This window comes from Mus musculus, chromosome 4, assembly GCF_000001635.26.
Source record: "Mus musculus strain C57BL/6J chromosome 4, GRCm38.p6 C57BL/6J".
NCBI lineage: Eukaryota > Metazoa > Chordata > Mammalia > Rodentia > Muridae > Mus > Mus musculus.
The window spans coordinates 32,195,775-32,217,285 of NC_000070.6; the positions used below are offsets into that span (position 1 = coordinate 32,195,775).

Below are 21,511 nucleotides of genomic sequence, written 5' to 3' on the forward strand. Positions count from 1 at the left end.
CCTATATCTAGTACCAGACTTGCCTACCATTTTGTTTGTTTAGCTTCTAATCTCTTCCCTTAACACATGCCCCTTTTAAAATTTATTGGATACGTTCAAAGAAACCTAGAAGAGCCACTAAGGGCCAGCAGGCCACAGAGCAGTGAAGCCGGACACCAGAGAAGAAGGGGCAGACTCATTACAAAGCAGCTCCCCGGTCTGTTTCGTTTCTTGAAACCAAAACAGCAAATCACATCTCACATTCCCATCTTGTCCACTGTGGGAACTCAGAAATTAGATCACCGGGACTTGCAGCAGGAGGACTTGAACTGTCTGGGGGGCAGGGCATAAACCCCAGTCCTTCCCTGTGTGAGGAGTTCAGAGAAAGTCAGGTCAGTAGCTGTCACTAAGAGGAGAGGGAGGGGAGGGGGAGGGGGAGAAAGAGGAGGGAGAGATAGAGAAAGAGAGAGGTTGAATGTGTGTGTCTGTGTGTGTGTGTGTGTGTGTGTGTGTGTGTGTGTGTATAGTGAGCCAAGAAACAACAGCAGCAGACAAGGCTTGGCAGCAACCCAAGGTCCCAGCCAACACAGCTGAGTCCTTCCAGACATCCCTGGAGGTCGGAGAAATGCTGTGTCTGAGGGAGGTCTCCAGTCAAGTTCTGGCTGGAAAGTAAGGTCCAGAGCTTAAGCAAAACTGTGCTCTGGGTCAAAGGATCTGAAATTAGGCTCTTCCTGGAAAGGTTAAGGGACGGAATGCCTTTCACAGAAAGAAGAAAAAGAGCCAGAGACACTTAATCACCACCATCAAGAGCAGGGGTGTCTTAAAGAGGGGTGCTGGAGGGCTTTCCACCTTCTCTGCAAGACAAAGGATGAAACTCGATCTCTTGAAACATTGGAAAGATCAAGGAGACGTTCCTAACACTGGATTTATACATTGTGGAGCAGTCTGCAGGGAGAGGTGTAGAATTTCCAAATCCCTGAAGAGAGAAGCAGGCAGCCGCAGTTTCAGAGAGCAAGGGCTGGCCCCAGCAGACCAGACCACAGCAAGCCATGACTAGGTCAGCACCAAGTCACTATTGGAACTCCCTGGAGAGCAGGCATCTCTTCTGCACTTGAACTTGGAAGGCCAGAGGGAGCACAGCTTTCTCACATGTGCACGAGGCTAATTATGATGAATCCATGGGGGCCAGGAGGGTTGATTTTGGAAACAAGGATGTGTCTGCTCAAAGCAGCCAAGCTTTTCAGTTACGTGAGTCCACAGTCCCACTTTGTGTTTAGGCTGGCCTGAATGGAGTCTCCTGTGCTATGATATGTGCTGTGCAACATGTACAATCATCATGGAGGAAAAGACTGGTGATACATCAGAAATCAGAGTAATAACCATACAGAGAAAAGTATCTATTATGTAGTATTTATCTAGTGGTCATTAAATCCTTGACACATGCAAGAATCTTTACACGGGTCTTATTTAATCTATTTGGACAGAAGCAGCCTCTTGACCTTGAACTTGGGAGATGGGTAGACCTGGATTAAAGGAAGGACAGCAAAGGGGAAGAGAAGAGGCAGGAAACCCAGGAATAGTGGGAGTGGTGCTCCTGTTCCCTGGAGTACCAACGGCAAGGGGAGGGGGTGCTGGGCATAAGGCTGAAGCCAGGTTGACATTGGCTTCCTGTCACTTGGAACTTCTTGAGTAAGGAATTTGCACTAGTGACAATAATGTTTTCTAAGCAAAGCCGCAAGTGACTCCAAATTTACTAGGGCATGGCTTACATTTATCTGGAAGAAAATATTGTTTTTGCAAAATATTGCAAAACAGTGAAGAAGTTTTCCAAGATGAGTATAAAAGAGGAGGAAGCTATTAATACAAACATTCAAAAAAAATCATCCTTTCTTTGTGTGTGGTGGTTATTTTGTCTGTGTGCACTGCTGGTGTAAAAGGAGGCCAGAGGAGGCTATCAGAGCCTGTGAAACTGGAGTTTCAGACTGTTGTGAGCTGTTGTGTGGATGCTGGGAGTTGAGCCTGAGTCTGTCCCCTGGGAGAGCAGTCAGTATTCTAAGCACTTAGCGTCTTTCCAGCCCTGACTGTTCTTAACCTTAAGAGAGAAACTGCTTTGGGGCAGCAGGCAGGTGATTGTACAGAATAAAGACAGTAGAGGAACAAACAAACAATGCCGATAGTGTAAGATGAACTCCATAACCACTTAAATAAGAAGGGGAGAGGAGAGGATGGCTGAGTACAGGAGCTTCTGGGACAGCCATGTAGAGCAAGCTAAGACTGAGGTGGAAAGTTTGCCTAAAATATGGTAGTGTATTTTCTTGGGGGGGGGAACCCAAAGACTCAGGGCATGGGACATGACTCTGCAATTACTTTGCCATGCCTGGGACTTGCTGTCAGGAATGAGAGCTTGAGTTGGTACCTGCAGGGGCACAGGTGGCATGTGGGGGAGGAACAGTGTGTGCTTGGCTTGAGTGAAGCACAGGAAAGATGCTGGGATCTGGGCCACCTTGCCAAGAGACACTGAGAGGAAGTCAGAAAGGGCTGTCAAAGCCATGGGCTGGGCTCCTCCAGAAACCAAGCCCGCAATTACCAGGTGAGCTAGCAATTCCCTTCCTAGCTTGAAGAAGAGACTTCTTGACCAGTGTTGATAACAACAGCTTAAAGACAGAGATGAAATACACAGCAGAGAGGATATTTTGCATCTCAAAAAAAGATCTGATACATCCTGCACCATGGCTGAGCCTTTAAAGATTCTGCAGCGTGAAAACAAGGCAGACACAGAGGCAAATACTGTATGTGTAGGTGCACTAACACTCTGTGGGCACACTAACACTGTACAGGTTCACTAATACTGAGTGGGCACACTTCTGTCCAGATACCACAAACAGGCAAAATCACAGTCACCAGGGATGTGTTGGAGGTCACAAGCCACAAGCGACAGAAGGATGCAGAGTTTTATGAGTGGAGTTCCGGTTTGGCATGATGAGATTTTTCTGGTAATAAAGGAGAGCTTGCACAACATCGTGAAGGTACTTAATGCTGCTCGATTGAGCACTCGAAATTGTTAAATACTAGCTTTCACAATATGAATGTTTTATTATGATTTTTTAAAGAACCACACGCTTGACGTGGAGTCCTCAATACAGACTTGCCCCACAGATGTCTTCTTGGTCAGAGGAGAGCAATTATAATGTGCTAAGAGCTACATGCAGACAAGTTTGCCCCAACACCAAGGCACCAGAAAGGATATAAACCTTGAAAACAGAGGGAATGAGTTAGCTGTGAGTCGAGTAGAAGAGAAACGTGTTGGGAAAAGAATGGGTGTTGGGAAAGTGGCCAGGCGTCACAACTCAGCTCTTTCACCTCACGAAGCACAGCTTCAGCTACAGCGGCTTCTGCCATCTGACAAACCAGGTAGTTTCCTTTTTAACACAACCTGACATCACCTTTCTCAGCTACTGCCATAACGAGAACTAACTACTCACAAAGTCTTTAAGCTGCTGAGCTCGCCCACTCTGCGGTCCTCTACCACAGAAGGGAGTGGGCAGCTGTGGCTCTGGAGAAGCTCTGCTTATCCAAATGGAGACAGTTTAGTTTTTGCCAGGCATGTTACTGAGCGTCATTCTGAAGTCTGTAAATACACACCCCACCCCCGTACTACAGCGTTTCCTATTGCGCCACTATAGGCTTTGACAAAGAAGCAAATGTCAACCTCCCTGTTGATCAATATAAATGCCAATTTCCAACCTGTTTTTCAGGATCTTCTGAATCACCACTTATGTTTTCATAACCTTTCTATTCCAATAGCAGTTCTCAATCTCAACTTATTTAAGTCTTTATACAAAATACAAATGAAAATACTTATATCAAAACAAATTACTACTATTGATTGGTACTCTCTATAGCCCTTCAATACAGACTAGGTGTGTTTACTATCAAAGGGGACCTCCTAACTGCAGATGGAGCTAAAGTAGCCAACCACAGCATCTCTTCTAAGACTGAAGAAGAGGCCCAGTTTATCAAGGAGGAAAAAGGTCTCACACTACACTTGTGCAATGCTGAAGAGACCTATAGCAAGGCTCTGAGCAGCCCAGGAGAAGCAGAAGGTCATTGGAGCTGATCACAGGGCTGAAGTTAATGACACCATTGTCTTCGTCAGGTAGGTTCAATAAGATTAGATCGATCTGACAGTCGAAGACTGGTAATATCCCTTCCCAAGGCTGACACATATGGAACTTCAGGTGTCCCATAAGAAATGTCCTTAAACTTTGTACACTCCAGGCACACACAGGCCTGGACTACCATCATGCAAATATTTACTGAGAGTTTCATACTGTGTTAGCCACAGTAGAAAGTGTTAAAAAGAAAGGACTAAAACGTCTAAAGTAAGGGGCTTATAACTTTAATGGGAAAGACAATCATACATAGAATAACAAAAAAGCAGGATAAACTAATGACTGGAGTGAAATAAAAGACAGAACAGGAATGCTCTAGTAAGTTGGGCAACTTTTCTGTTAGAATGAAGAAAAACAAAAACAAACAAACAAACAAACAACCCTGGGGGGGGACTGAAAAGAAGAAAGGCTAGATCCTGTTCATGGTTTCAGAGGTTTCAACCCAGGGTCAGTTGGATTCAGTACTCCACAAAGATGCTCTTTATTGCCGAGGCAGAAGCATAGTATGGACCAACTGGTATCTGAGTTTTGGTAAAAACTGAGGCCAGAACTGACACATTTAAGGAAGAGCATCCTCTCGCACAGAAAATTCCAAAAGTGATGCTGTGACTGTCTCTTGTCTCTTCTCACTGATGACCCTGGCTCAGAAATGCATCAGGTCAAAAGAGGCACTAAGTGCTGGTTAGTTCAAAGACTGTAGTCTATGATCACAGTTCAGCTTTAGTGGGCAACATGCTCAGATTATTTTCTTCTATGAGAAGAGCCATGTATGCCTTTCCTGTAAGCTCAGTTCTTCTTTGTCACATACAGAGCCGTCTCTCCTTGCTCTTATTTTAAATGTTCTCTTCATTTATTCTTACAGTGACTTTAATAAGGACTGTGTATGCCCCTGGTCCATCCCAAACTATCACTGTTGCATTGTTGACGAATCCCTTTGTTAGACCTTTTATGGAGGAGGAGATGAGCCCCAAACCTTTGCTCACTGCTGTAAATTCTCACCCGTGCGTAAGGCATATTAATGACATGTCGACAACACAGAGACTAAATTTCATCTCTGCCACTTACCACTGGGGAACAAAAACCACCACTTGTATGCCTGTTTCCTACCCTCCCTCTATAAACTGGGAATTGTCACTCATTGGGTTACTGTTACAAATGACTAGTTTAAAAGATATGCCAGATGTATTTAAAAAGCAAGTGCTATTATTGCTATGTGAACTAATAGAATTCAGTTACAAGGTGTCTGATATATAAAGACTGTGTCCATGTAGCTTGATTGTGTACACTATCTTAAATTAAAACACACACACACTTAAAATAGTCATCACTTACAAAGCTGAATCATGACATTTCTTTTTAGTGATATCACAGGATCCGTTTTGGAAGCCGAGTGACTGTTCTGTCGCACACGAGGTCACACTCTCAGGCACCAAAACAACCCAAGCCGGTGACGATATGCGTTCCTTACCCCAGGAATAGCAGCATTCCACTTTAGGCAGGACTCTGCTTGGGTGCTAGTGCCCCAGATAGGATTAAGATGTGGCTAAGTCGCATCTTCCCAGGCAACTTGGAGGGGGCCCTTGGGAGTTTAAGACACAGCTCTTCCCAGAGACCCACTAATCCGTGCTCTTTGTTGTGACCAAGCACTGACTTACTAGTGTGCCTTATCCCTGTCTATCTCCGGGCTTCGTTAGCAATTCTCTTCATACCCTGGGCATGAAGCTTCCTCTCAGGTAACCAAGAGCTTTAAAAAGAGAATCTCCAAGAGAAAAAAAAATCTGAGATATCGTGGTGGTTTTTCTACTACACACTAAGATAATTCCAGTTACAATTCAGTGGATCACAGCATCCATCTCCAGAAGAGCCACTGGCAAGCAAAGACCAGGCCTCTGGAAGCACCAAAAAAGCCAAACAGCCATGTAAACAAACAGTCTGGACCAGAACAGTATAAGCACACCTAGCTCTCCTCCTGTGGTCCTACAAAAGAGGGTGGCCTGCCCGCCCTCAGAGTCTACTCTCTTTGGATCAAGGGCAAGTTCAAGCTTTTCAACAACTCCTTTGATCTTCATCAAAGTTCTGGGTTAAACATTCCAGGTTGTTGCTGTCTGCCTTAGTTACTTTGTCTGTTTGTGTGATAAAATATGCTGACAAAAATCAACTGACAGGAGAAAGGGTTTATTCTGGCTCACGGCGCCAAATACAGCCTTTCCTGGCAGCGACGCCTTGGCAGTAGGCACTTCAAGTGACTGGTTATATTGTGTCTACAAACAGGAAGCAAAGATGGATGAATGCGTACTGTACGGTTGCTCAGTTCCTCCCGTGCAGGATCCAGTCAGGCAACGGTGCTTCCCACAGAGGCTGAGCCTGCCCAACACCATCCGTGTGGTCAGGACAATCCCCTGCAGGCACACTCAGAGGCCTGACTGCTAGGAGATGTTAGATTTTACTGAGTCGACCCTTAACATAACCATCACGCATCTATGCATATCCGCTCACAAAGAACTCTACTTCAGTGATGTTCCCAGAGCAAGGCAAGCCCTCTACTTCAACCACCAAGAATTCCTGAGATGCCTGGCTCTCTGTATGCCACACATCACCAGAGCATATGACAGACAGCGTATGACTTGTGGGTATGTTTCTGCCTGGTCAGCCTGTAGGTGATACTCTGACCACAAGAACCTTCAGTCACCCTGAGCTACTCAGTGTGGATAGGAAAGAGAAGCCTACACAGCCTGGTGCTCCTAGCTTGAGTTTGTGTTTGTTTAACAGGCTCTCAGGGGGGAAATATTCTGGGAACCTCCGCATTTATTTCTTCCTTGGCATTTTATTGGAGTATACAACTTGCAACACTGTTTCTTATCAGGAACATATTCTCGGGGTTCTTCCCCCCCCCCCCAGACAGGGTTTCTCTGTGTAGCCCTGGCTATCCTGGAACTCACTCTGTACACCAGGGTGGCCTCGAACTCAGAAATCTGTCTGCCTCTGCCTCCCAAGTGCTGGGATTAAAGGCATGCGCCACCACTGCCCGGCTTCTCGGGGTTTCTTGAGAGTAGTTCTTTTACATATTAGCCAAGGCTTTTTTCCTGGGGGTGGGGTGGGGGGAGGGGGAATGACACAAAGACACAGAGACAGATGACACAGAAACACAGAGATAAACGGACAGAAAAGAGAGATACGCTGAGAGACAGATGGAGGCAGAGAGACAGAAACAAAGACAGAGACACAGAGACAGAGAACACACAAAGATCCTTAAGAAACTTGGCTCATGCAACCCTAGAGGGTAAAAGTTACATGCTCTGTCCTGCAATCCACAGACCAGAGGAAATCAGCAGTGCTTCCTATCACACTCACGGGCTTGATAACCAAGGCTAATGTCCCAGGGCGAACGGAGATGGTCGTCTCAGCTCCAGAAGGAAGCTTGAGCCCACCATTCCTCTACTTTGTTGCTTTCTTCAGGTTACCAACTAGGCTGGAGGATGCTGGTCCACATTGGAGGGCTCCATTGTCTTTGCTCCGTCCATCAATTCAAATGCTAGTCTCATCTGAAAGCACCCTCACAGCCATCAGAAAGAGTGTTTTACCATCCGGCTAGGTATCCCTTGCCCAAACAAGCTGATATTATCACAGGTTGACCCTCTGCCAACTTAGAGCCTATATGTTGTTTCTTCTTAAACCATACTTAATCTCCAAATAATGAGAGTAATTCCACTTAGCATGATCCAACTGTCTCACATATAGGAAAAAATGCCCTAATCTTTCCCACAGTAAAGATGAGGTCCTTGAACGATGCTTAGTTCTCTCTTGACAACTCATAACTTAAATACCATGATACCGAGTTAGCAATACTACATGCTGAAGGGTAGAAAGCCGGTCTACCTTGTGTTGCATTGTAAGGCATTAAGAGAAGAAATTAAAATTGTTTGCTTGTGATACGTATACACACATGAATTTATAACAAAATAAGGAGGAGATAATCTTGATCATCGTCCTCATTCCTATTACTGGAGACAGGAAAGTAGATAGACGCAACTATCTTCTGATATGCTGTCTGTATTTCTCTTGTCTTCAGAAAGTGCTTCCTTACCTAACTGGTGATGCCTAACCAGCTGTTTCTTTACCTGGTGGAGTAGGTCAAATCTGTTTGTGCAGGCTCTTTGCCACGAGTAGTATTACCTGGATTGGGTTGTAGCTTTTCATTGGCCTTAATCCCAGGGCATGGCCATATGAAGAGCCACAGTTAAGAAATTTCTTAGACTCTCTTTTCTCCATTGTAGAACAGTAGTTCAATTTCCCCTTAAGTAGTACAGCTAACACACCCCTGCAATGCTGTAGCCCCTTATTTGTTGGTATAGAGCTATGAGGAGTGCACAGCATCTGGGAACAGGGCTAACTTTCAGTTCAGTAGATTCCTTATTGAGTCTTATGGCAGGAATACGCCTCAGTGTGTAACAGACTCCGCTCTAGCCTGGTAGAAGGCAAAACATCAGCAACACAAGCAAGAATTCTGTTAGGAGTCGCTAGCAAACAGGGACATCTTCACTTTGTATTTCAGGATGGGTCTTGGCTAATAAAGAGTACCATTTAAGGACACTGATTCCGAACGTATAGAGAACCTTGCCCCAGACCTAACATGCACTATGAGCGAATCCTTAAAACATCATTCAGTCCTTTCATCAAGGCAGCCGCTTCCGTTTGGAGAGTGTGAGAAGCCTGGTGAATAATTCCACAGCGCGGGCCTTTTGCCACCCCTCCTTGGCTGCGAAGTGCACTGTCTAATAAGAAGCAGTGCAGTATGGAATAGTCTAACAGAATCGTTCTGTCAGCTCATGGGTGGTCGTGTTGGCTGAAAGTGGGAGCCCAAATTCCATTGTAAGTGGGGAAGCAGCTTCAACTCATAAAGATTCATAAGGCTATAGGGGTTCAACATCTCCAGTTTCATCAAGGATTTTCTGCATATTCCCACCACAACTGGCAGGACCCCGATATTTTCCAATCAGTGGCCCCACTTTTTTTTTTTACCAGAGACATATATAAGACCTGGAGTTTTAGTTCTATTACAACTAGCCAATCACGGGATGAGATTCTGTGTTTGCTTTTCAGCCATTTAAGCCCTCCAGCTGCAAGATAAGATATGCCTACAGAACACACACAGAAGCTTATCAATGCTTTAGGAAGCACTTTAATCTACAAAACGAAAACTGGATTAATTTACTGCATTGTCCAGGATCAGACCATAGGCACAACCCACCAACATTATCATAGTCTCTACGTTCTAAAAATGTTCAAAGGTTCTATGTTAATAACAATTGTCAGTTTGACAATATCTAGGCTCAACAGGACAACAAGCCTCTGTATGTCTGTATGTCTGTATGTCTGTATGTCTGTATGTCTGTATATCTGTATGTCTGTATGTCTGTATGTCTGTGAGGGGTTATTTAGGTTTGGATACACAAGCTAGGAAGAGCCACCCTAAATGTGAGTGGCATCCTAGCATGGACTGGAGATCCTAGACTGAAATATTAGGAGAGGATGGGGGTGGGGGGGGGGAGACTGCTCAGTCAGCATAAACTATGAGCGGGAGCTGAAAGACTGGAGAGGCTCTTTACCCATGGTGGGTGAAGAGCAGACTGGAGTTACTCAAAGAATTAGAATTTTATTTGGGAACCCATGATATTCATATAGAAAAGCACACTCACGTACAAGCAGAAACATGTCACCTTAAGAGTATAGATCACATGTTCAAAGAGGAAAGATAGTTGCCACATTCTTCAGGCACTCAACCTGTGAGAGCACACATTCTATTCCTAGCATGTGGGAGGCTGAGGCAGAAGGACAGCAGATGTGAGGTGAGCTCCGGCCACACAGGGAAACCTGTCTTAAACACAACAAAGAAAAGGGAAAGGAGATGATGGGCAAGAACACTTCTGTGCATGCTCTGTTCATACTGTAGGGTCCTTTCCACGCAGTGTTTAAAAGAATGGGTTGACAGATGCAAGCACTAGTCTGAAGACACATTGATCTAAGTGTTTGTCTTTGATGCTGCCTGCCTCATTTGGTGACCCCTATCTCCTACAGACAGTGATTAGGAGTGTCTGGTAGAGATGCAGGCCATGTGTCACAGGTTATCTGCTATGGGAAACACATGCTCATTTGCATCTTTAAATGTGATTAGATTCGAGAGCCAATGCCAGAAACTGCAAGTGTAGTTTGCAGTAACTCAGAAAAAAAAATTCTTAAAGTTCTGGTTCTTTAGAAACACTCCCACTATCAAACTTCTTATTAGTTAGAGTTTTCCAGAATTATAGAAGTTTGTGTGTGTGTGTGTGGCTGTGTGTGTATGTCTGTGTGTATGTGTCTGACTGTATGTATATGTGTGTGAGCTTATGTATGTATATCTGTGTGTGCATGTGTATGTGAGTCTATGTATGTGTATCTGTGTGTATGTGTGTGAGTCTATGTGTGTCTGTTTGTCTGTGTCTCTCTGTGAGAGTATCTATGTATCTCTGTCTCTCTGACTCCCTCCCTCTCTGTGTGTATTTGTGTATGACCATGTGTGTGTGTGTGTGTGTTGTGTGTGTATGTCTGACTATGTGTCTGTGTGTATGTGTTTGTGTGTGTGTGAGTCTATGTATGTGTATGTGAGTATGTGTATGTCTGTGTGTCTCTGAGTCTGTGTATCTATGTCTCTCTCCCCACCCCCATGTGTGTGTCTGTGTGTATGTGTGTGCCTGACGGCCTGGGAACTAGAAGTATTACCATCTAGGAGCAGGAAGAGGTGCACAGTCATTCCCGGACAGCACAGTTTCACCAGTCTCCACCCTATGGCTTTGGATGATGCTCACCCACTTCTGCCTAGGAACATCCTCTTTCCCTGGTTTGTGAATTTATATGATCATTTCCTCTGCAAATATCTTCACAGACACACCCTCAAAACAAGGCTTTATCAGATTTCCTGGCATGATATAGCCCAGTCAGGTTGATGTATAAAATTAGCCCCAAACTTTCCTTCCCTGGGATGAAGGTTGGTAGTATTATGCCTCCATTGCAGAAGGATGCCTTGCTGTTCCCATGTGGCCCCCTCAGTTCAGACACCCTAATGTTGCTGAAGATGTGTGAAAAGATGTCTTTTTCAAAATGCCAAATTGTGGCTCTCTGCTCATCCCAGTTCCAGAGACAGTCTTTTCCCCTCTTGCAGTGCCAGCCTTGTCCCTTAGACAGAACTGTGAAGGTCAGAGTGAATGGATTTAGCCATATTGGGTACCTGGTTATGGGCTGCCAGCTCATCTGGCAAAGTGGAGATTGTTGCCATCAATGAGCCCTTCATTGACCTCGGCTGCATGGTCTACATGTTCCAGAATGACACTATCCACAGCAAGTTCAACGGCACAGTTGAGGCTGAGAATAGGAAGCTTGTCATCAATGGGAAGCCCATCACCATCTTCCAGGAGTGAGATCCCGCTAACATCAAATGGGGTGGTTGATGCTGGTGCTGAGTATGTCCTGGAGTCTACTGACATCTTCACCACCATGGGTGGTGCCAAAAAGGTTATCATCTCTGTCCCTTCTGCTTATGCCCCATGTTTGTGATAGATGTGAACCACAAGAAGTATGACAACTTGCTCGATTGTCAGCAATGCTTCCTGCACCATCAACTGCTTGACTCCCCCTGGCCAAGGTCATTCATGACAATTTTGGCATCATGGAAAGACTCATGACCACAGTCTATACCATTACTGCCACTCAGAAGACTGTGGGTGGTCCCTCTGGAAAGCTGAGTCATGATGGCAGTGGGGTTGCCCAAAACATCATCCCTATATCCACTGGTGCCGCCACGTCTATGAACAAGGTCATCCCAGAGATGAACAGGAACCTCACTGGCATGTCCTTCCATGTTCCTACCCCCAATGTGTCCTTCGTGGATCTGACGTGCTGCCTGGAGAAACCTGCCAAGTATGATGACATCAAGAAGGTGGTGAAGCAGGCATCTGAGAGCCCACTGAAGGGCATCCTGGGCTACACTGAGGGCCAGGTTGTCTCCTGAGACTTCAACAGCAACTCCCACTCTTCCACCTTATGCCAGGGCTGGCATTGCTCTCAATAACAACTTTGTAAAGTTCATTTCCTGGTATGACAATGAATATGGCTACAGCAACAGAGGGGTGGACCTCAGGAGTCCCTATCCCAACTCAGTCCCCAATACTGAGCATCCCTCTCACAGTTTCCATCCCAGACTCCCACAATAACAGGAGGGACCTAGGAAGCCCTACCCCTGGAATACCATCAATAAAGTTCATTGTACCACCACCACCACCACAACAACAACAATAATAATAATATTAAGAAGAACAACAACAAGAACAACAAGAAGAACAAGAACAGGAAGAAGAACAAGAAAAAGAGATACCAAATTGCAAAAGTCTTACAAGACTATTGCCATAGTGATGCCCACCTACGCCCAGGCCTGACTCTGCCACACTTAGTCCCATTGTGGCTAGAACTATGTGATATGTTTGCAAAAACACCTCTGGGCAGTTAAGTACTTGATGAATGATTTTTGTTAAGGTGTGAAAGCTGAAGAATTGAGGAATGAAACATTCCCTGAAACTAAGAGTTCCATGCTGAGTGAATTCACCTTTCAGAATGATGGTCTAGCTAGCAAGCCCCACTCTACACTACCCAGTACACAGGGAAGCCGACGGCAGTCATGGGCACAGGGCTAGGCATGTGGGACCAGAGCCACAGCACCATATTCTTCCGTGCCAAACTGTCTCTACTACATAAAAAGAAAAGCAATAAGATCTTAAATTCAAGAACCACACTGGGAAAATATTAACCAACAAAGAAGACTAGGAACTCCCAATGCAGAATTGAGCGAAACCCCCTTAGACCTCACACTAAAGAAGAACAGGTATTTATATAAAAATGTTAAACTTAGCAAGCCAAACACAGGTTCATGAAAGTAAGAGTGATGGAGAGGTTAGAGCCCTTAAGAAAAGTAGAGAGTGAGGGAGAGGTTAGAGATGGGGTAAATGTCAGACCATTTCCTTAGCAGAGTTGTGAGAGTGTTGTATGCTCAGGGGTGGATGGATGGAAAACCATGATTCACTGCTAAGAGAGGGAGAACCTTCCAGAAATGAATGGAGCAGTTAGAGAAAGTGAGGATTCATAAACCATGGGGATTGGGCATATCGATCTGCACACACTGGTCGGTGAAAACATGGAGCTGAGTGCTGATCGGACTGTCTAACGGTCCATCCAAAGCAGTCAGGGCCTTTGCTGAGCTGACGCTGGAGGAGTCCTGCCCAGGCAGTTCCAAGCTGGCTCTTAAGAAATTCTGCACACTTTCCCACGAAGGTCAGGAGCCTCCAACATTGAAGTCCCCTCTGAATCCAGACCATCCTCTCCTCTGATCTCCAGGGAGAGCAGTGTCCAAGCTTCTCCAGGATACTTAGTCACAGTTTGTAGCGTGAATGATTACCCCAGTGGCCTCACTACTCCAACCAATTTTAAAGACAATGGAGAGGCAAGTCAGAAAGCCATCTAAATCGCAGGACGCTGCAGAGCAAAGGGCTTGCTCATGATTTAGACATCATAAGATCTCATCAACGGGTTGGTAAGGAAGAATACTAGGGATGGATACTTTGAGTCACGAAGACATCTTTTATAAAGATATCCGGCTGATGGCATTGTACATCAAGTAGGAACTTAGAGGCATTAAAAATTAATAGAAAAGTGTATGAATAATGGATTTGTGGCAGTGTGCAAAGCAACCATACACTAAACCCCAAGTTAGAGAACACATTGCTGAAAGGGCGCTACAGGCTATGCAACTTTAGTCTTCTCGCAGAGAACAAAAATGAGACACAACACATCTGACTTGGGCCCAGTGAAGGATGCTGAGCTATCCTGCTGCTTTTGCTGAGAAAGCACTGTGCAAGGTCTGCTTTTACTGCGTTGTCCTCGGGATGTGGATGTGGCCGTAAGCTTCTAAGCTGAGACTGCAGTAAACCCAACCCCCTTGGACCAACCCAACCTCTCAACAGTAGATCCATCAGAATGCTGGCCAAACTAGTTTGGGTCAGCCACTGTGAAACCCTGCTGTGGAGGATCCCCACAGAGGATCAAATGGGGTTGGGGATCAAGAATAAGGTAGTGTTCGCCCAAGCCTCCACCACCACCCTGCCCTTATCTTTTCCACCAAGCTTGTTTTTGATAGTCAAAGAAAAAAGTTGTAATCTAGCCATCTCTGCACTCTTTTTTTTTTCTTCCCCCAAAGGTTTGGTTATCTCCAAAGAATGGTAGTTTCCTGTGTTTTCCTTCTCATCCTATGAATATCTCATGACTCAGTTATCAAAAATAATAAACAAAATAAAAAGCAAGCAAAAAACCCCATCAGCTATAAAATAGACTGCCTAAGGTACACACACACACACACAGCGGACACACTTGAAGCTTAAGTTTTATATGATATGTTGGTTCCACAAGAGAAAAAATAAAAAGACCATTCATTCCCTGGCAAGGACAAGCCTGATAACACAGGTGATGGGGCAAACATTTCCAGCTTGCTTCCCTTCTTGGCTTCCTGGATGCAGCTCATTTTTACCCTAAAGGGTTTTCATGGTAATGAAGTCTGTACTCACAAATCAAGCCTTCCTCAGTAGAGCTACCTCGGGACTCTTGTGTGTGGTGTAGCTGTGTGTGTGGCCACGACCCGTTTCTGAGTGTGTGTGAGCATGTGTGTTAGGAGGAAGGAATGTTAGCATCAGCGTACTTTCAAAGCTGATCACAAAGGATCAAATAAGATATGGCTCTAACTTAAGGAGACGCTAAAAAATCTTCTGACCGCCTTATCTAACAGCGTTCTCGGGCTGGTTCCCTGGTATAAAGAGCTGGGGTAATAACTTTATTTAGTGCTTTGATTCCCCCCACCCCAGATTGCTAGTGGAAAGTCAAAGATGCTGATTTATAAGCAGAGGTTTCTTTAGGACTATTTTTAGAACAATGCTGTACCAGGTTTATAGGAGGGGGGCTGGAGCCACTTCTGAACAGAGCAGCATTTCACTGCATAATAACCAAGTACTAATTGCTCTTTGTCATCACTTTTTATGCAAATTGCCCTGCAGCATTTGCCCAATATGCATTCTACATTTTAACAAAGAGAGTGGAGTCTCGATGAGCAAGAATCCTATACCCAAGCAAAAATTAAAAAAAAAAAACAGCTATAAAACAGACTGCCTAAGGTACACACAGTCACATAGACATTGTTTTGTTCTGTGTCTGATTGACCAATAGGAATCCTTTGAACCCCAAGTAATGGTTTATGTGTTAAGCAAAAAATAAAATGTGTGTACAAAATCTGCACATTTTGCTTCTCAGACAGTATCATTTTCCCTGAAGACTTGATACCAGGCTAAAATGTGGATTGCTGGGGAATCAAAGCCTGCCAAGGCTGTTTTAAAGGCTTCCACTATCCGAGCCTAAGTTCCGAGTTTGAAGCACGCCTCGAAAAGCGTGCCCAGATTCCAGTCTGGATACCATCACTGGCCTCTATCAAATTGCCAGGGAAGTAAACATGGCTTAAACTTGGGGAATCTTCAGAGGGAAACCAAACTTCAAACCCAGCCTTCGAGGTTATCATGAAGATACATTTGTCAAGGTAAGAGGCTAGGACATATTTTATTTAACAGTCTGTTAGCTTGATCTATACCATCTAAATATTTAAACATAAGCTATGAGAGACTCCATTTGCACAAGGCCCTGGGCCTCACTGAAGTTAGGTCTACTCCTTGGAAGCCCCCACCCCCCCACTCCTGACTCCCAAGTGTCAGTGGGATGTTTCTTCTGAAAAGGACATAAAATCCAAAGATCAGCGCCTCTGCCTTTCAGTAAATCCACACTTTGCAAGCAGAAATAGCCAGCATGGAATTTTTTTTTTTGAGCTGGTGCTGTTCATGAAGACCCCATGTCCAGACGCTCAGCAATGGACCATTGCCATGTTGAAACGACCTTTCCTAGGTGCTGTTTCCAAAGACAGATAAATCCCGGAATGACAGTTACCATGCCAGTGTAGTCCCAGACTTCAAAGCCATTTACAGCTTTAAAGTAGCTGTCCAGGTGCCTTCTTCGAGGTTGGATGTGCAAGGCGCTATCTACCTGCTCTTGCGTGCGCACATGTCCCACTCCAGAGCAGCACTTACCTTGAGTTGTTGGATCAGTGTGGGCTGAGAGACTGGCACTCCTGGTCCCAGACTCTCTCCATTAGACAGCCTGATTAGGCGATGAAATAGTGGCAGCCATGAGCTTCTGGGCCCAGGAAATGTACTGTGAAGGGTGTAATGAATTACTTATGCCGTGTAGTGTATGTATAAATCATATTAAAGCATGCTGAATAGTACATTATCATGCTTCTCTTTTGCATTACAAAAGTAACTAATGTAAGCTGCAAAATGTACTTTTAATCCATTATTCATTTCTAAAAGTAGTCAGACCGTGATCCAACTACCATAAAAAGCTACCAGTATAAGCAAATATGTTTCTCAATTCGGGAGGTTGAAAGAGCATGGTTTTCGAATCGATTTCAAATTGTGAAGCATTTATCAAAACTTATATTAAACCTTTGCACTCCTAGCCTAGTCCGGGAGCAGGAATTATGACAAGCCCGAACTTTTTCCCTCAAGGAGAGTATTATTTTCAAACTCAGAGACCCATGCAGTTCTTTTCATCCTGTGAGAGTCTCTGTTTGCTTTATCTCACTCTTAATATTTACACTGGATCAAATATCTATTTTTAGTGACCTTTCTCATTCAGGCTCAACCCTGTGTGCTCTGATTTTTCCACCATGTCTGCTCCTGTGTGCTCAGAGTCTCTCCCAACAATGTTTGCCCAGTGCACAAGCAAGGACTTGGAGCAAGCTTCCCCAGCTACCTCATGCACACTCTCCTTTAGAGGACCTACTGGTCATAGCTTAAAGGGGAGAGAGCAAGTGTGGAAAGGCTGATAGAAACTGACCAAAAGCCACACAAACTAAAGGTGACAAACCAAACACACATTGTAGCCTCTATTGCAAAGGGTCGAACTCCTTAATGTTTGGCATAAAAATTGAGAGAAGTCCAACAACCTAACAGTACCTGAATCAAAGACGGTTTGTGGAAAGTATGGGAACTTACCCTCAATCCCATGGATGGCAATCGGACACTCCCTATCCACGCTAATGCTTTGACCTATAACATCATTTCTGGGAATGCCGTTTACACAGTCTTGTTATATGTGACTATGGAATGCCCACACATGCCAGTCTGACAGCTTGATCCCAAGTTAGTGGTCCTCTCTGAGGCAGTAGAAACTTTAAGGCAAATCCTGTTACTGGCCTTCTTTTTTTTCTTCTCAACCGTGAGAAGACCACCTCCAGCCTATGTCAAGGTGCTGTGCCTATCACAGGCCCACAGAGAGGAAGCCAGCCAACCTTGCCCTGAGACCTCTCAAACTTTGAGCCAGAACGAACCCTTACTTCCTGTGAGTTGTTCTCTCAAGCAATTGTCACTACAGAGCTAAACAAAGAATTCTCAACCGAGGAATACTGAAGGGCTGAGAATCACTTGAAAAAAATGTTCAACATCCTTAATCATCAGGGAAATGCAAATCAAAACAACCCTAAGATTCTACCTCACACCCGTCAGAATGGCTAGGATCAAAGATTCAGATGACAGCAGATGCTGGTGAGGATGTGGAGAAAGAGGAACACTCCTCCATTGTTGGTGGGATTGCAAGCTTGTACAACCACTCTAGAAGTGAGTCTGGTGGTTCCTCAAAAAAAATTAGACATACTGGTGGTTCCTCAGAAAATTGTACATAGAGGTAACGGAAGATCCAGCAATACCTCTCCTGGGCATATACCCCAAAAATGCTCCAACATGTAATAAGGACACATGCTCCACTATGTTCATAGCAGTCCTATTTATAATAGTCAAAAGCTGGAAAGAACCCAGATGTCCCTCAACAGAAGAATAGATACAGAAAATGTGGTACATTTACACAATGGAGAACTACTCAGCTATGAAAAACAATCATTTTATGAAATTTTTGGACAAATGGATATATCTGGAGGATATCATCCTTAGTGAAGTAACCCAATCACAAAAGAAGTCACTTGATATGCACTCACTGATAAGTGGATATTAGCCCAGAAACCTAGAATACCCAAGATACAACTTCCAAAACACAAGAAAATCAAGAAGGAAGACCAACTCGTGGATACTTCATTCCTCCCTAGAATAGGGAATAAAATATCCATGGAAGGAGTTGCAGAGACAAAGTTTGGAGCTAAGAAGAAAGGATGGACCATCCAGAGACTGCCCCACCCAGGGGTCCATCCCATAATCAGCCACCAAACGCAGACACTATTGCATACACTAGCAAGATTTTGCTGAAAGGACCCTGATATAGCTGTCTCCTGTGAGGCTTTGCCAGTGCCTGGCAAATACAGAAGTGGATGCTCACAGTCATCTATTGGATGGAACACAGGGCCCCCAATGGAGGACCTAGAGAAGGTACCCAAGAGCTGAAGGGGTCTGCAACCCTATAGGTGGAACAACAATATGAACTAATCAGTACCCCCAGATCTCGTGTCTCTAGCTGCATATGTAGCAGAAGATGGCCTAGTTGGCCATCATTGGGAAGAGAGGCCCCTTGGTCTAGCAAACTTTATATGCCCCAGGACAGGGGAAAGCCAGGGCCAAGAAGTGGGAGTGAGTGGGTAGGAGATCAGGGCTGGGGGAGGGTATAGGGGACTTTTGGGATAGCATTTGAAATGTAAATGAAGAAAATATCTAATAAAAAATGGGAAAAAAAGAAAGAAAACAAACACAAACACAAAGGTGACCTGCGCTGCCATCCCAGTGGAGCTTTGCAGAATAGCAGAAGTTTGAATACCACTGAGGTACCTATGAACAGGTATAAAGTTTAATGTCCTGTGCCTACTCGGATAAGTCATGAATATTTGCCTGAACCTTACTCTGGATGTCTGCAGAGATCAGCATTTAAATAGGTCAATAGTTAAAGAAATTAAGCTGGCCTCTGTAGTGGGGCTAGGCAGTGTAGTGGGGCTACATTCAGTCAGTTGAAGGTCTGAATAGAATAAAAAGACAGGCTCCCAAAAAGCAAAGAATTTTCCTGCCTGGTGCACTAAACTGGTGCACTGGGTTGGTTTTTTTTTTGTTTGTTTGTTTTTTGTTTTTTTGTTTTTTCCTGCCTTCTGATCCAACCTAAATCACAGGGTCTTCCTGGATTCCAAGCATCCTGGCCTCCAGAACAGAGCTGTACCTTCTACTCTCCGAGATCTCTGACTGAGCTCATCTTAGAAGCAGTGGGGCTCCATAGTCACCCAGTGCTCCTTATCTTAAGGATCTTCTTATGTCTGTTCATCCCATTGACTTTGTGTCTGAAGTACTCTGACTAACGCAACAGGGAGCTCATTAAATAAACACAGTATGCACACAATGAATAGTGCTTAGCTCTGGGAAAGCAGATGGGGGAGATTTTGGCCCACTGACATGGAAAGATCCTCAGGATGTAATGGCTGTTAGGTACAGAGCAGGACATACTGATTGCTGACCTTTGCATAAGGGGGAAAGAGGAAAATGTTATATATTTGTAATTGAATATATCTACATTAAGAAAACATTTTTATTTATATTTTTTGAAATACAAGTATAATTCCATTGGTTCCCCACTTCTGTTCCTCCTTCAAACCTTTCCCATGCACCCTCTCTCAGATTCATGACCCCATCTTTTATACATATATATATGTGCACATATATATGCATACATATATACACACACATACATGTGTATATTTAAATTAAATACATAGTATATATATCCCTAAATATACAAATATAGCCTGCGCAGTCTGTATAATGCTACTTGTGTGTATATAACGATAGGGCTGGCCACTTGCTATTGGAGAGCCATTAGAGGCTCTCCCCTCAGGAAGACTATTTCTCCCTCCCTGGGCATCCTTAGTTGCCTGTGGTTCTTCATCTAGGGCTGAGGTCCGTGAGCTTTTCCCCCTTTCACGTTAGTGTGTCTGTTGGGAGTGTCCTTCCTCGGGGCTCGCTTGGGAAGCTGATGAGAGTTCATGGGTATCATTTCTCTGACATCCCTGGAGGCTCAGTCTCACAGCCAAGTTCTCGTTCCTCTGGCCTTTCCACGCCCTCTCCCACTGTGATTCCTAAGCCTTAGGCTAGACGCATCAGGCAGAGCTGGACACTTCATAGTTGCTTGCTCTTTGCCCTTTGATCAGTTGTGGTTTTCTGTAGAGACCTCTGTCTGTTGCAAGGAAATAGTTCTTTAAGGAGGGAGGACACCTATACAGCCACTGTGGTAGAGTACTTGCTTAGCAAGCCAGACCCTGGGCTCCATCCCCAATGCCCCCCCCCCACAGAAGACACCTGGAATTGTTTTTACCCCCTTAGGCAACTATAACCATGTAACCACATCTTTCTAATCTGATGATAGTAATTTCACATTTCCTTCCAGAGAGAGCAAAATGCTTCCTACTTCAAACGAGTTTTTCATTCATTGAAACTAAAGAATCTATATTTCTCATTTTAAGACAACAGTTCCTATGGGAACAAAGTATCAGTTTCTCTTAGCAACCGCTGCAAGCATTTACAACATTGATAAACTTGGTTTCAACACAAAGCTACTTTCAGTAAGAGCTTATTGCTGCCATCATAGAAACAAAAACCGAAAGTCCTAAGCAGGATATAAAATCACATCACATAAATTATGAAAACTGGGTAATAATTACCTATGAACGGAAACAAAAAGACCTCAAAGGAACAATTTAAAACAGTAACTTACCTTCTTTGCTTCTGTTTTTTCCAAATTTTTGTTTTGTGAGTAACTGACTGTGCCAGAGAAGAAAACCCTAGACTGCAATCAGGTAGAGGGGGATGGGTATACTACGCATTGCAGCAAAGGTCTGTGTGAGGGCCTTTGCATGGACAGTGTCAGCTTCAGATCTCTCTCTCCCTAAGGCCCAAATACTTACCCACTGGGTCCAGCTCTTCCGACAAAAAAGTAAAGTCTAAATTTATTTTAAACTACAACATTCCATAATCTTGTATGTTTAAGTCCCCATTATCATATGCAATGTATTGATACAATAGTGAAGTCAACCACTGAAAAACATAAAAAGAAACCACTACATGAGCTTTTCAAAGTCAGGTGCCTGGAAGCCCTGCACTTAAGGCTCAGGCAACGTCATACGCAGAAAAGCAGTTGGAAAGTCTGTAAGAGTCAGAGGACCAGGATGACAGCTTTGAGACAGCCTCTTCTTTAAAAAAAAACCCAAAGAG

General features: G+C 44.3%; 1 pseudogene; it reads left to right on the top strand.

The window, feature by feature from the left end:
* Window positions 11,353–12,451, top strand: Gm11929 (predicted gene 11929; annotated as a pseudogene).